General features: G+C 30.2%; 1 protein-coding gene across 4 annotated transcripts in view; it reads right to left on the bottom strand.

The window, feature by feature from the left end:
• LOC123266697 (protein bric-a-brac 1-like) overlaps positions 1 to 16,668 on the bottom strand; it is a 481,411-nt gene that overhangs the window by 256,307 nt on the left and 208,436 nt on the right. The window contains exon 5 of one of the 4 annotated variants that reach the window (XM_044731064.1): positions 4,766 to 4,923. The exons of the other annotated variants lie outside the window; for them this stretch is intronic. The gene's annotated coding sequence lies outside the window, so the exon portion shown is untranslated. The remainder of the gene's footprint in view (positions 1 to 4,765; positions 4,924 to 16,668) is intronic. 4 annotated transcript variants of the gene reach the window in all.

Raw genomic sequence — 16,668 nt, 5'->3', positions numbered from 1 at the left:
GATTAAGTATGATTTTTATGTCTGTCAATTCATTGAATCTGAATCTCAACGTTAAGTAGCCCCTTCCCGAGCCGTCAAAATTTGAAAAAATTGCAAAAAACCCAAAAAAATTGCAAGAAATCAAAATCATCGAGATGAAAAAAAATTTGTATTCACATTGAGTACGATTTTTATGTACTTTGTTTCACTGAATTTGAATCTGAAGTTTTCTTGCACCATTGACGTTTTAAAATTAAAAAAAATCTCAAAAATTAAAAAAAAATCCAGAAAATTGCAGTTTTAAATATGAGAAAAAATCTATTAAACACGATTGTTAATGACTTGGGTGAATTTTAATGGATAAAATATGATCTTAGAATTGAAAAATTGACAAAATTTTAAAGTCTATAAAAAATGAAGTATAAATAGAATGAAGAGAAGGATTTTCTCGAATTTGAAACTGTTCTTCGTTGGTTTTGAAAATAAAAATTCTGAAGATCAAGATCGTTTGAGAACAAAAGAATTCGATTTCTTGCAATTTTTTTGGGTTTTTTGCAATTTTTTCAAATTTTGACGGCTTAAGGGGCTACTTAACGTTTAGATTCAGATTCAGTGAATTGACATACATAAAAATCATACTTTATCTCTTTATTTTACTCAAAATTTTGAGAGTGTACGGGCAAAACTGAATTCAGATTCAGATTCAGCGCTTTAAAATACATAAAGATAGATAGGTCCGGTCAAAAGTACAGATCATTTTTTTTTTGTGGGCCGGTGTAATGAATACTACTTTAATATATATTTTCTATTAATATTCTTGATTTAAAAACTAAGTTTTATTATATTTTGTAGATTTATAATCTTGATATTTTAAATAGACTGTTTACTCCGCTTTTACACTGGTATTACTCCGTTTTTACACCGATTTAACACCGGTATTTTGACACCGGAAAAGTACACCGTTACGCCGGTGTTATTTTATTTTAACATCGCGCGGTGTTAAAATAAGTCCATTTTTAACACCGCTCTTTTTACAGTGTGGAAGAAAATACTATTTCAAACAGTAATATTCGCTATGTAAATGTCTAAAATGTTAAAGTATAATAATTAGGAATTCAGACTTTGATATTTATCATTTCATACCTAAAAAATGATCTTATGATATGTAAAAGGTATAAAATAAAGTTAGTAAATTTCTAATACAAGCAACGTCAATATTTACAAAGTAAAATGGTAAATTTTAAACGCAACGCTAAAAATCAAACTGTAATTATTGACTTGCTTGGACTGGTAAAATGTATATTTTAAAAGTATAATTTTTACTGTTTCAAATGTTAAATTCTCCCAGAGTGAAACCCTCTTCTCTTTCATCTGAGTTCCCTTTCTCCTCACAATATGGACTATATATTGAAATGGCAATTTTTACTGTTTGAAACTGTAATTTTTTAAGATGAAAAAATCATTATTTACTATAATGACAGCAACTAATCACTTATTTTGAATATTAAATTATAAATTGTGGCTTTTATACTTTCTATATTAAGTTCTGTAATATTTATATTTTTGCCACCCCGATGTCCGCTTTACTGTTTGAAACTATAAAAATTAACCGGAATCCGAGTGAATATTACAGTTTACTTTTTTCCGTGTAGCAGTCTGAATCGTGACCGTCACGATCTATTCCGTGCCATTCACGAAACGTATTGCTCCGTTAGTATACAGATTTTCTAACCTCACTCTTCTCTAGATAGTAAAGTATAGATCGTGACAGTAGCGATCTCGTATCGTGCGAAGCAGAAAACTTTTTTTTCTGTGTACCGATCGATTCCAAAAACTAATCAGCTCTTAACATCAAAAAACCACGTTGATCACTGCAAACCCGGTCAAAATCGGTTGATTCGTTCGTGAGATCGTTTTCGAAAGAAAACAGAAAAAAGTGTTTTTTTTTAATTACTTCGAAATTCCTTGTTCGATCAATTGAAACTTAAAGATTTTTAATGAGGCCTAAAAAACTACGTTGAATGCTGTCAACCGCGTAGGAATCGGTTCATTCATTCAAAAGTTATTGCGATTTGAAAATTCAAAAAATAGTGTTTTATTAAACTCCTATTAGATTTTTGAGCTCGGAGAGCTCAAAATGACACGAAATTAATTTTTTTTTGAGCTCGAAAAGCTCAAAAACATAATAAGTGGAATTTTAAGCGTTCAAGTATGGAATTAGAGGGAAGTTGCAGGGATGGCCTTTAGGGTCAACCGTATTCCTAATATTTTTATTTATTAAGAATATGTTATAAAAAAAAACACGAAAATAACATGGCCGATGATTTTGTATGTTCAATGCTAAAAGAATATTGTCTTGAAAAATTTATTTCAAGATTTGAGGGTACTTAGGGGAAGGGGGGGGGGGGTAAAATGGGCCCCTTAAGAAAAAAATGTTGATATCCTTAGTGTTTTTCTCTGGTTTTACTTTTTTTTAGTCCCTTGCCAAGTATTTGACCTCAATTTGCTCTGTTCATTAAAAATAAAAAATTGAAAATGTGGGGCAAAATGGGCCACCTTCAGAAAATTTTTATAATATGAGTTTTTCAGCTCGTTTTACTTTTTTTGGCTTTTTACTGAGCTTATGGTATTAATTTTTTTGTGTAAGGTAAAAGCCCCAATAGATGATCACGTACCAGTATATATATGATCACTCCATGTATTTGTAAATCTATATTCACAAATATAGGTATACAAATACATGGAGTGATCATATACTGGTACATGATCATCTATTGGTGCTTTTACCTTATATTGAAATTAAAAAATTGAGAAAAGTGGGGTAAAACGGGCCCCCCAAAAAACTCAATATGTTTCTTACTTGTTTTATATTTTGAATTTTTTTATTACAGTCAACGCTCTCTGTATTTGACTCGCCCGTACAGGACCATTCTCTGTATTTGACTCGTCCTTGTCCATAAGAGCTGTGTAAAATCGTCAAATACAGAGGAAGAATGTGGTCAAATACAGAGAGCGGTCAAATACAGAGAGGTCCAATACAGAGAGCGTTGACTGTATGTATTCAGTATAAGAAATTAGGATAACAATAGACCCTAAAAGCCATCCCTGCAACTTCCCGCTAACTCCATACCTAAGCGCTCCACATTTCACGCCAAAAGCAATAATAAATCAGGTAAAAAATGTTGGTGTAATTTAAAAAAAAAAAAACGCGTTTTTTGAATTATTTCGTCAACGGTATCTCTCAAACTAATCAACCAATTTCAGTCTCGTTAACGGCGATCAACGCGGGTTTCTAAGCTTAAAAACCGAACAGTTTTTCGAATCAATTGGTTAAGCCAATAAAAATGTATCACAAAAAAAACAATTTTTTAGAATTTTTTCGACGATATCTCACAAATGAATTAACCGATTTAAAAAAAATTAAAGGCATTCTATGCAGTCTTTCTAGAACAAAAAGATTATTTATTATTAACCAAACAATCGGACGTGAAATTTCAAAGATATGTTAAAAAAATACTTTTTTTAATTTTTTAAAATTAAATATCTCTCGAACTATTCAACCGATTTTGACGTTATTGGCGGCGATTGAAGTAATTTTTTAAGCTCTAAAAATCATCTTGAATCAAAAACGATCCAGGAATAAATGTCGGAGTTATGTAAGAAAAAAAAAAACACTTTTTCCCTGATGTTTTGTTCACGATACCTCACAAACGAATCGACCGATTTTGATCGCGTTGACGGCAATCGACGCAGTTTTTTAGGCCTAAGAGCTGATTAGTTTTTGAAAACGATTGATTTAGCAGATTAAAATTTATTAAAAAAAAAAACATTTTCTGAAAATTTTATTTTCGAGATTACTCAAAATCTATTGGTCCGAATTACCTTAAATATTCTAAAATATCTAGAGGCAAAGAAATTCTTTCGATTGCTGTCAATCCCGTTTGAATCGGTCGAGCCGTTTAAAAGTTATGAGAAGGTTTACGTTCATACATACACACATGCATGTACACACACACACACACACACACACACACACACACACACACACACACACACACACACACACACACACATAGAGAGCATCGCAAAAATAGTCAGGGAAGCTTCTGTAAAATAAATAGTTTTTTAACAAAAAATATAGTACACTGATAAAAAAATTGACTTGACTCAAGAGTCAAACTCTTGAACCAAGAATTCCATTTTGAAGAAAATGATTTTCTTGAGTCAAGAGAATAAATTCTTGACTCAAGAAAATTTTCTTAGACCAAGAATAATTTCTTAGCTCAAGAATTTATTCTCTTGACTCAAGAAAATCATTTTCTTCAAAATGGTATTCTTGGTTCAAGAGTTTGGGTCTTGAGTCGTCAATTTTTTTATCAGTGTAAATAATGCTGTTATTTAACTCGCGACCTAGTTCGTACTTTACCTATATAATTTTTTCTATAATTCGAAAATTCTAAAACACGTTTAACTGAAAAATATTCTTTGGTTTTTGAAGTCTATTCAGCCCATTATATCTCCCAAACACTTTGAGAGTTGAAAATGTTGGGGGCCCCCAAATATTTCTGGATATTGAAAATTTTAGGGGGCTCATTTTGCCCCCCCCCCCTTCCCCTATATCACCGTCAAGTTAGTCCCATTTAATATACATTAGATACAAAAATTGTATCACCGGGTGATGTAAATTTAGGATAACCTCCATAGACTTCACAGGTGATACAATTTTTGTATCACCTGATGAGATTTTAAAGTCACTTTTTTTTCGTGTATTTTTCGTGATACTCACTCAGCGAGTTCATTTTTCGAGCACTGGATAGCGTCTGCAAAATTACTTATTTCTAGTCTTTACTTCACCAGCTGTTTTTCCAGTCCTAGGTCGCAAAGTTTACCTCCCCTCCTTTTACTGAACTTTTTTGGATAGAATCAAATGGAATTGAAAAGGGACTGTAAAGAAAAAAATCAAATTCTAGCTTATTAACCGAAGATTTTGAGTAGTTTATCTATTTTAGTTACTAATGAGTGCAAGCTGCGACACAGAAATTATATTTTTGAGTTCTTCGAGTTCAAAATGTGAAAAACTGTGCTATTTGTTCATTCTTTAAATTTTTAATTTGGCAAACTATTCTTTTTAGCAATTAGGTCAAATTTTTAAGTAGAAAAACTTGATCTTTCGTATATTTTTAAATTATTCTTGCACAAACCATAATTTTTTATTTAAAGCACGAAAAGTATATACACATGAATAATTAAATAGTTAAAATATCTGAAAGTTATTTCGAAAAAATTCTGGAAGAAATTATTTTTTAAATTTTTATGAGGTATAATTTTGTAACATATCATTCGATTTTGATTTTTAAAACGGTATTCAAAGTAATTTTTAGAGTAGTAATGAAAAAAAAATCTGTATATACGGGTTTATGTTGAAAGGTTAAAGAAGCCCGGTAATTATTTTCGAAAAATATCAAAAAAAAATTTTTGTAAATTTTCAACCAGCTGTAACTTTTGGACGCGTCGATCGATTTTAATTTTCCAAATGGTTTTCAACACAGTTTTTAAAGCGAAAAAAGTGGATGTCCGGGCAAATATCGTTTGGTTAAGAAATTTAAATGTTATGTCGAAAAAATACTGAGAAAAAAAATTTTGTGAATTTTTAAACAAATATAATTTTTGAACGCGTCGTTCGATTTTAATTTTTAAAAAAGCATTCGACGCAGTTTATTAAGCATAAAAAATTTATAAATGGTTTTGTTGTGATTTTTTCGCACGTTTTACTGTAATACATTTTCAAAATAATGATAATAATTTTTATTACTCTTATTTATTTTGAAAAATGTATAAAGTTTTAATCTCTGTTTCACCTTAAGAAACCTACGCGATAAAATTCTCATTAAACCCCAGCTCACTCTTCTACGACCTGAATTTAGACGAATAAGGTTTAAACAGAGTTTTAAAATTTGAACTAAACCCCAACTCAATACTCCTCATCCTGATGCAAGACGAGTTAGGTTGAAACAGAATCTTAAAATTTAAACTAAACTCCAACTCACTATTCCTCACCCTGATATAAGACGAGTTAGGTTGAAAAAGGTTCTTAAATTAGAGCGGCATATGTCTACATCAAAGGAATCGGGCTCTACTAGGTTGAACTGGGGTTTTAAAATTTCGACTCGGGTGGCGCTAATTTTCTCTTTACTTGCAGTTTGTTGCGAAGGAGACTGAATGTTAGTAGAATATCAACACCAATTCTCTTAAAATAAACACAGCACCTACACGGTGAGAAATTTCCATTATTTTTTATCCTGCATGGATTTTAGATATTACAATGGTGCATATTACTAGTGAACCTTATTGACTCAGAATAAAATTTTACAATGGCCCATAGTAATTTCCGAAACAAATGAAATCAGACATAGTAAATGGTAGAAATTGAAATGTACCATAGTAAAATGAAAAATGCAATAATTTAAATTTCCGAATGTACTATAGCAAAAAAAATAAGAAAACGTTTGTAAAAAATAAAAAATTTTAGAGTAAAAAATGTTTTTAGCAATCAAAAAAAATATCAAACCAAACAAGATTTTTTGTTTGCAATAATTTTAAAAATATTTTTTAAAATATAGTTTTTTTTATTTTTTTTTTCATTTTTAACAATGAACGTAGGATTTATTTTGGCAGTTAATTTTATTATGAATAATTATAAACACAATATATAACTTTTAAATTATTTTTTATTATTGTTAGAAGTGTCGGTTGCAGGTTAACCATCAAATGTTTGTTTTCATTTTAATTTTTCACGGTAAATTATTAAATATTTTATTATTTATGAATCTTACAAATTTTCATTAACTATTCATGTGTTGATGGATTTATAAACTAATATTTATTTAAAACTTAATGTTTATTGCAATTTTCCTAACACCGTTAACCACTACTGATAGCGTCTGTAGACTTATGTTGACAAAACAAAGCAGCACGAAAAAATGAAAGAGCGCGCGTCGCGACTGACGCGCATACGTTTACTATGGGACATTTGAAAATTTCATAGTCACAATTTTAAATTTAAACCGAGTACACGTGACTAAATGTGAAACTTTTTTATAAATTTTTATTGTCGACTGAGCAACAGAAATTTTACTATGAAACTATAATGAAAAGTTTTAAGCACACTAACAGTTTTTGTTCTGTCAGTTTACGAAAATTTTTTATATATGTTTATGTAACAGTTGCATGGTCAAATTTACTATGGTCCCTAGTAAATATTGATTGGTACAATATGATATTCTTAAATTTTTATGGTAATATTTTGAATTGAGTCATTAAGGTTCAGTCTTATTATGTATGCATAGTAAATTTCTACAGAAATTTCTCACCGTGTAGATAATCATTGTGCCTTTAACAGCAATATTGTGAAAGATTTATGAAAAAATTATATAATAATAATAATCTCCTTTTTACTTGTATATATTGGGTATATTTTTACAAGGCTGAGTAGATGGTAGCTGTCGCTAGCGACTGTGCTGCCGTCTTGTGGGTATACTGACTTATTGGACCCAGCCATCCGTTTTTTTACTCCATTGTTATTGCAATTTAAAATTCACACAAAGAAGTTTTTTAAACATGACTCATAGATTTTGAGCTCGAAATATATGTCGTATTAAATATTTTGATCAACTTGAGCATAAAATATTTTGACCAACTTGAGCTCAAACATAGCGAGAAATTCCCGATACTGTTTAAAGAGTCAACCGTTTTTCAGATTTTTTTTTTATTTTAGTGGTGTACTAATGTATCGTATACACATATTAAAAAATATAGTTTCGTGACTCTGTTATTGGTCTCTATACAATCTACCCTTGAATAAAAGAATAAATAAATTAATCAAAATAAAGTTCACCTTGCAAAATGCGAGCCAATATCAACGGTACATATTTCATAACTTCTGCTGTGGGGTATCGTGATATAAAATTTAGATGCACCAAATAAATGATTTGGCGCATACTTTTGCACAGAATGTAACAAAAATTTAGAGAATTAGTTCATTCATCAGCTAATAAATGCTTAGGTAGTCAATGAATATTTGCTTAAATTTTATTCTTCTGTTCAGTACTTTATAGAACGCATACTTGATTAATACAAAGACTTTATATTTTAGTAACAAAATTCATGACTTTTCATCTCAGAACGAGTATTAATAAGATATACATATGGCAACCAGAATGGAATTCTCAGAGATAAAATTACTGAATAATTTCGTACGATTATAAACCCTGAGGATTCATTGCTTGATTCTTTTAATTCATATTTGCAATCAGCTTTTAACTGAGTTTCATTTTTTTTCTCTTTATATACTTATAAGAGCAGCATTCGATAAATAATATAAAGAAATAAGCTGTTTCAATTAAATTTTTAACACATCACACAAAAGTAAGTCAACTGACTTGAATTTTCTTTTTATTACCTTCAAGTATTTAAGAGTTCACTCAAATAATCTTCTATAGAAGCATATTTCCCGTCATATCGACCACTTTTGAATCCACTTTTAGCGGAAAAATTTTTTTTTCTACCTCATCCACAGATTCGGTAGAATCTGGCGCCAAGTTCCGTTCAAATCGGTTGTAAACGGAGCGCCAGACTACCGACTGTGTTTACTGTAAACAGAACGGTATTTTGAGGTTGCATGCTTTATTTTACTGATATTAATTAATTATATTCAATTATAATAATTGATCTACTTGAAATTATTAAATTTTATCAGCACAAACTATAGCAAGCTCAAAAATTTCGATCCTGACTTTTTTTCTATGTAAAAAGTGACATGCCACAGACTAAATAATTCGAGAATGCATGGTAATCTTCCAATAGATGGGAAACTACAGTTAAAAAAATACATTTCACAGCTTGCATCTACATCCGCCAGGGTGCGCTGGAATTGTTTTTACATAAACTGTAGCTTCAAGAGGATAGTTTGCTATAAAAAATGCAGCCAACGCGAGATTTAAGTTGGTACCAATTGTAAATTTTTATCATAATTATAAAAAATACTAAAATCCGAGCAAAAACAGTTTCACTGTAAAAAAAAATCGCGCCAAGTCCACGTTCATAAGACTATTAAGAAAAAAAAATTTCTTATTTCTTTACAAAAAGATATAAAATATAAAAATAAAAAAATCCAAGTAACCGATATGATTGTATTTGATTTTCGGAAATTAAAAAAAATTTTATTGTAAATTTGAAAATTAAAAAAAAAATTTTGGAACGTACTTGGTGTGTGTCATTGTGTATTTTAATTTTTTTAAAGTCCTAGTAAATAGATTTTACGAATTTCATTAAAAGTAAAATATTTTGCAACCACGCACACTAAATACGTTCCAAAATTTTTTTTTTAATTTTCAAATTTACAATAAATTTTTTTTTAATTCCCGAAAATCAAATACAAACAAATCGGTTACTTGGATTTTTTAATTTTTTTTATTTTATATCTTTTTGTAAAGAAATAAGAAATTTTTTTTTCTTAATAGTCTTATGAACGTGGACTTGGCGCGATTTTTTTTTACAGTGAAACTGTTTTTGTTCGGATTGTAAGTTTTTCAGGTGAATGTCTTCAGAGCTATAGAAAAAAATGGTTATTTTTATTTTAAAATAACCACGACTTTTTGAAAAAACTGATTTCATGCGACAATTTTTTTTACTTGCCGCTATGAAAATATCATATAAAACTAAAGATAACGGTAAAACTATATTTTTAGTTATAATTTAATTTAGTTTTTTTTTTCGTTTTTTCAGAGAATTGCAGACATATAAAAAAAGATCGGAAATCCACCACTAATTTCATCAAGGTTTCTAAAAAATAAATGAACATTTTCTTTCTAATAGATATAGAATTGAAGGTTCCCATAACATCAGTGAAGTTCACTATAATATCAATGAGAGACGATCTATTTTTGTTATATCTAATAATATATTAATGAGCTATTTTAAACTTAAATAACACCTAAGTGAATTTTCCACTGATTCAACTTCATAAAATCTGTTTTTGATTGAAAGATGTAAAAAAGAAATAAGAAGAAATTTAATAATTAATGAGCGCATCAGACATCCGAGAATGGAAAATTTTTCAGTTAATTGAAATGATATAGAGGTATTGTTGTCATGGAAACTCCAAGAAAATCTTATATCAAAATATGAGACATTCTATTCCGAAGTAAGTACGTATGATATATTAAATTTAAATGCACCTCACGTCATTGTGTACCTACTACTTGTATAAATTCCCGACTATATTTTATAATTAATTTCTTTTTCCCTCAAAATTGACATCCTAGACGACTAAAATATTTATTAGGATAAATTTAATATTGCTCTCGTATGAACGCATCAATTACTAACGAGTAATATACTATAATCGAGGTAATTATAATATTTTCAAATCGTCTAGTTCATTTATCAATTTATTCAGTTGGCGCGACGTCTTGCTAGTTAACATTTTAATAATTAACTCTCATTACTCATTATTATTAACCACTAGTCTCGAGGTTACTCTTTAGTTATTATAGAAATATATTATTCAATTTCATTTATATTAAATTCTTTTTGTCATTAGCATATTTATCATCGAACACTAAGTTTTTAATAAATGTAAACTATGAAAATATCCAAGTTATTAATATTATTAATATTAATATTATACACGAAGAAAAAAATATTGTTACTGGAGCCATCTACTAGATAGCTACTCGTACACTGAAAAATTTCGGTGTAAAAGTGGACCCGGAGCACTTTACACGACCGTTTAGTGTGAAATAATGATGTAAAATTTTCGGGGTGTAAATTTTTCACTGTGTAATGATATTTTTAAAAATATAAGCTCATTTTGATATTATACTCATTGAGACCTTTCATTTGAGTACCCACATCAATTTTTTATATATTTTATAAATTTCACACTTATTATATACATATTTATGATTAATGTATTTTTATATAAAAAGAATTAAAAAAGTTTCGCTTAAGCGATTTTAATTTTTAAAAAAGCATTCGACGCAGTTTTTTAAACACAAAAAATGTATACATGGCTTTGTTGTGATTTTTTCGCACGCTTTACTGTGATACATTTTCAAAATAATGATAATAATTTTTATTACTATTATTTACTTTGAAAAATTTATAAAGTTTTAATCTCTGTTTCACCCTAGGAAGCCTACGCGATAAAATTCTCATTAAACCCTTAGCTCACTCTTCTACGACCTGAATTTAGACGTATAAGGTTTAAACAGAGTTTTAAAATTTGAACTAAGCCCCAACTCACTATTCCTCACCCTAATATAAGACGAGTTAGGTTGAAAAAGGTTCTTAAATTAGAGCGGCATATATCTACATCAAAGGAATCAGGCTCTACTAGGTAGAACTGGAGTTTTAAAATTTCGACTCGGAATTCTAATAATTTTGCGCGTTTTAATAATTTCTTCTTAAAAATCTCAGATGAGTGAAGCACATGATTACAAAAAAAAAAATGACTGCGCCCATACAATTTGACAATTGAAGATTACCATAAATAAACTAGTAGGTTAGGTTAGGATGTCTCGTTGAAACATCTTTATACTATTTATTTATTAAAAGATTTTACTGTGAAAATATATTTGAATATATTATAATTAATTGATGAATATTAATTTTTTTTTTAAATTATTTGTTTTAATGAATTAACTATATTTTTGAATATCTAAACTATCGAATTATGAAAAAAAAGTTTTTTCATTTTTTTCAAAATTCTAGACTAGAATACCCCCTTAATATTCGTATTAAAAACACATATTAGTATTTAAGAAAATTTTATTAAATACTAATAAAATTTTATTCATATGGAATAAAATTTTATTCATATGGAATAAAATTTTATTCATATGGAATATAATTTTATTACTATTAATTAAGTTTTTTTTCAAGTCCAAATAAACTTTTTTATTACTATTAAATAAAATTATCTCTCAGTGTATACAAGGGGAAGAGGACCCTTCGAAATACTGGAAAACGGGTTTCGATCGGTCAAGCCATTTCAAAGTTATGAGAGAGAAAATTATTTCGAACAACTTCATCGTCTTTATTTAAACAGAAAAAATCTTAAACTGAAAAATTTTTCATGATTGAAATAAAATTTACCAACTCAAGAATTTTTTGTCTTGATTTAAGACAATGAAACTCCCTAAAATGATTTTCTTGCTTCGAGAATTTTTTTGTTTTTTTTTTTTAATCGACTTAGTTAATTTTAGTGTAATTTCAAGCTAATAATTATTCACTTTGTTATCAGTGTAAGGATCTATATATAAATTTCAACAATTTTAAATAAGTAATTAAGCATATATGGTTTCATCTGAGCATATAAGACCATGTGAGGTATATGTAGTCTAGATACACGGGAAAAATTTTTGTTAGAATGTGCTGTAATTGTGGATCGTCACAACTCGGCTATATCGTTTTTCGGTAGCTAAAATAGATTCTAATTACTTTCAACAAATTTTACTGAAGTCTACCGTAAAATTTTACCGAAGTAGACCATAAAGTAAATTAATTATTTCGTAATTTTTATTTACAAAACGGTAATAAGTTTAAGGGTTGTACAACGATCCACGGTTACCGTGGCTCTACAGTGAGTGTTGAAGAAAATTTCTTCACGGGTATAGTTGAAAAATAATTTTATAGACCACATCTTTTCTTGCAAAAAAATTTCGATATCTGCGGTAATCTGAAAGAGATCCTTAATTGAATACATATAAATCTATCTGGATATAAATTAGATATAAACACATTATTTGTTGTCAAGTAAAATCCTTTTATTCCCGAAAATCAACAAACTAAGATAAATAGTTTTTGAATAAAAATACCAAAAAATCTATTTAAAAATATCATGTCTAGACTATATAGTAACGACGGCAAACACGAGGGGGTAGTTGAAGAGAATGAAGAGGCCGTAGGAGAGAACGAGGACGAGACAGTTAATGATTCAGAAGCAGAATTTCGCGATGTTGAAATATTAAGCGTATAACCCACCCCAGTTCTACCCAAAACCCTCTCACTCTGCTTTCTCTTACCATTTCTATCCATTCTATACTCATTCTCTCATCTCTCCCTTCTTTCTCTTTCCACATTCACCCCACCAACCCCCTTCTCCCTTTCACCGCCACCTACCTCCTCTCTTTGCTTATTCTTCTTCTCTACGACTTTTATACCTACCACATTTTCTGTCTTTCTTTCTCACACTACAGCTAATGACTAGCACTCTCCTCTCGTTTAATTCTATACTCATATTCACACACATGAGTTTGTCAATTTAGTTCATCGATTTTTTCCTTTTAAACATTCATGTCCTTGACTGTTTAATATTTCTAAAAACAAATACCAGTCCATACATATAATACGCTCTTTCTTTTCTATCATCGTCGTATCAGTAATTCTGTGCCCATATACATCTTCTTTATTATTATCATATCAACAATTCTTTTATATCGTCAAAATGAAAAAACGGCTTTAAATGTTAATTAGTACTCTACTCGTCGTATGAATTGCGTATTAATTTATTATTTAGTTCTTAAGTATTTGTGAACAAAATTTCAATTAAATTTTTTACTTGTCGATTATTAAAAGTTTAATTTTATAGTTTACTGATTTATCATAAAACGTGTTTTTTGAATTAAAATTTATGGATGAAAAGGTGCTACAAAAAAATTACAAGCACACATAGCTGCAGTGTAATGACGATTCTTTTCATGAAAAGCCATAATCTATACTAGTTGAAGATTCAAGATTTTTGCATAAAATTATCCAATAAATTTTATACTTATTAGATAAAAAGATGAACTTTAAGAGTAACCACATCGTGATTTTTCATTTCTTGTTCAATTACTTTTTAGTAGTAGGAAAATATGTTTACAAACTGAAAAATCTTGTAACTATTTATAGATTTGTAGGCGATTAAATGCTATAAAAAGTTTACCCCTCAAAAAGTTATTTAAGATCAAAGTTAAATTTGTGAGAAATTTGAGGTTCTTTCATTACACGGAGAAAAAAATATCGTCAGAATGAGGATACGTATCATTATTCTGACTATGCGTCGTATACTCATTTTTCTTAAAGATATTCTGTATAGCCAATTCAGCTATACAGCGGATACCCAAAATGATGATCCGTATCATTATTTTAGGCGTTACATTTAGTTGATTTAATCATACAGATCCTCAAATTAACAAAGCAGCTGCCTGTTTTGACGAAACTACACATATTAACAAGAGCTATTCTCTGTATGCTTAAGTGAAAAAAATGAATCTTTCAATCGGAAAACCGGATTGTTATCTTAAGGAAACGTCGTTTGAGGGTATGTTGGATAGTTATTTGAACAATATTTTTTTTTTCCGTGTAGTTTTGAAAATCAATCTGAACCCTTGCAAAGTTATGCTCTAAATGATTTATTCTGAAGCCTTTTGGAATTCTGAAAGTATCTCAATTATATTGTAATGGTAATTTCATTAAAAAGTCTATCAGACACTTTTTATTCATATAAAGAGTAGGCCTGATCACACTGAAAAGAAACTACTTGATTTGGAAAAATTATAAAATTATAGAAGTTTCACTTAAATATACATAAAACTCTATAAAGATAGAGTACTTGAAATAACAAGGAAAAAGTTTTTAGTATAACCTAAGTTTCCAGAGCTATCAAACAAAGATAGGACTTACTTTCCCTTTTTGAGAATACCACAATCAAATTTTGAGTTTTTAAACTTAAAAATCTAAGCATCAAGATTATTAATAAATTAAAAAATTAGATCCGATGATCTAGCCATAATTTCATATTTGCCCTTGTGGAAAATATCCAATTAAAGAATTGTAAACTACCCGACTAGAATTTTAGTGAGGCATGCCGAACATTGGTATGCCAAAAGAATTCCACATTCGATGTAATCTCGTAATAGTTTGGCATTACCTAAGCTCGGCATATCATGGATTGCCTAATTAGTACGAAATAACGGTAACCAAAGGTTTACCGAAGTTTGGTTCACCAAGCTCGGGCTCACTTAGGCAAACCTGTGGCAATACCTAAGTTCGGCATGTCATGGATTGCCTAATTAGTACGAAATAATGGTAACTAAAGGATTACCGAAGTTTGGTTCACCAAGCTCGGGCTTACTTAGGCAAACCTGTGGCAATACCTAAGTTTGGCATGTCATGGATTGCCTAATTAGTACGAAATAACGGTAACCAAAGGCTTACCGAAGTTTGGTTCACCAAGTTCGGGCTCATTTCGGAAAACCTATGGCAATGCCTAAGTTCGGCATTGCATGGGTTGCCAAACTGTTATGAAATAACGATAACCAAAGGTTTACCGAAACTTGGCATACCACGATCGAGTTTCTTTAGGCAAAACTGTGGAAATGCCTAAGTTCGGTATGTCATGGATTGCCGAACTGTTATGAAATAACGGCAACCAAAGAGGCTTACCAAAGTTCGATTCACCAAGCTCGGGCCCATTTAGGCAAACCTGTGGCAATGCCTAAGTTCGGTACGCCATGAATTGCCGAATTGATACGAGATAACGGTAACCAAAAGCTTACCGAACAGTAAATAAAGGTATTCTGAAGCTTGCTCTATCAAAATGAAACTTGACTAAGTAAGTCTGTGGCAAGTCCTCACTTAGGTATAATATCGGAATTCCTGACTCAACCGTTGCAACGGTAACCGAATGTTTACCGAAGTGTCGGGCTTATAAGTATCTTGAGGCAAGAGGTCGCTCATCATCGGCGTAGCGTCGCGGTATGGTATAGGGCTCTCGTGCGTCAGGTACAGTGTTCGAGTCTCGCGTTCAACATGTAAAATTTTTAATAATTAATAATTATTAATTATAATTATTCTTAAGGCGAGTATGAGGTAAATTTAAGTGCTGTGTGTGACTAATGTATCTAACTCCATCATCTCCTTCCCCCTTGACCCATAAAATCGACCAATCAAAAAAAACTTCTTCATAGTAAAAAAAACCCTAAAAAGCGAAAAAAAATGACCGAAAATATAAAAAAAATAATACTAAATAAAAAAAAAAAAATTTTTTTTATTTACTTAATATTTAAAAAATTTTGTCCTAACCCGACTAGAAATTTCAGTGAGGCAGTGATTTTGCGCGAGTAAGGCATGCCGAATTCCAAACTTGCAGTAACCCGACTAGAATTTTAGTGAGGTATGCCGAAAAATCAGTTAGGGGCGAAGTTGGCTTTCCGAATTTAGGCTAGCCCAATTCGGATCTTATTTATTTTAAATTAGGCAAGCCGAACATTGGTATGCCAAAAGAATTCCACATTCGATGTAATCTCGTAATAGTTTGGCACTGCCTAAGTTCGGCATATAATGGATTGCCTAATTAGTACAAAATAACGGTAACTAAACGTTTACCGAAGTTTGGTTCACCAAGCTCGGGCTCATTTAGGCAAACCTGTGGCAATACCTAAGTTCGGGGTATCATGGATTGCCTAAATAGTACGAAATAACGGTAACCAAAGGCTTACCGAAGTTTAGTTCACCAAGCTCGGGCTTACTTAGGCAAACCTGTGGAAATGCCTAAGTTCGGTATATCATGGATTGCCAAACTGTTATGAAATAACAGTAACCAAAGGCTTACCGAAGTTTGGTTCACCAAGTTCGGACTCACTT

This window comes from Cotesia glomerata, linkage group LG6, assembly GCF_020080835.1.
Source record: "Cotesia glomerata isolate CgM1 linkage group LG6, MPM_Cglom_v2.3, whole genome shotgun sequence".
NCBI lineage: Eukaryota > Metazoa > Arthropoda > Insecta > Hymenoptera > Braconidae > Cotesia > Cotesia glomerata.
This window is presented reverse-complemented; position numbering and strand designations above follow the sequence as displayed.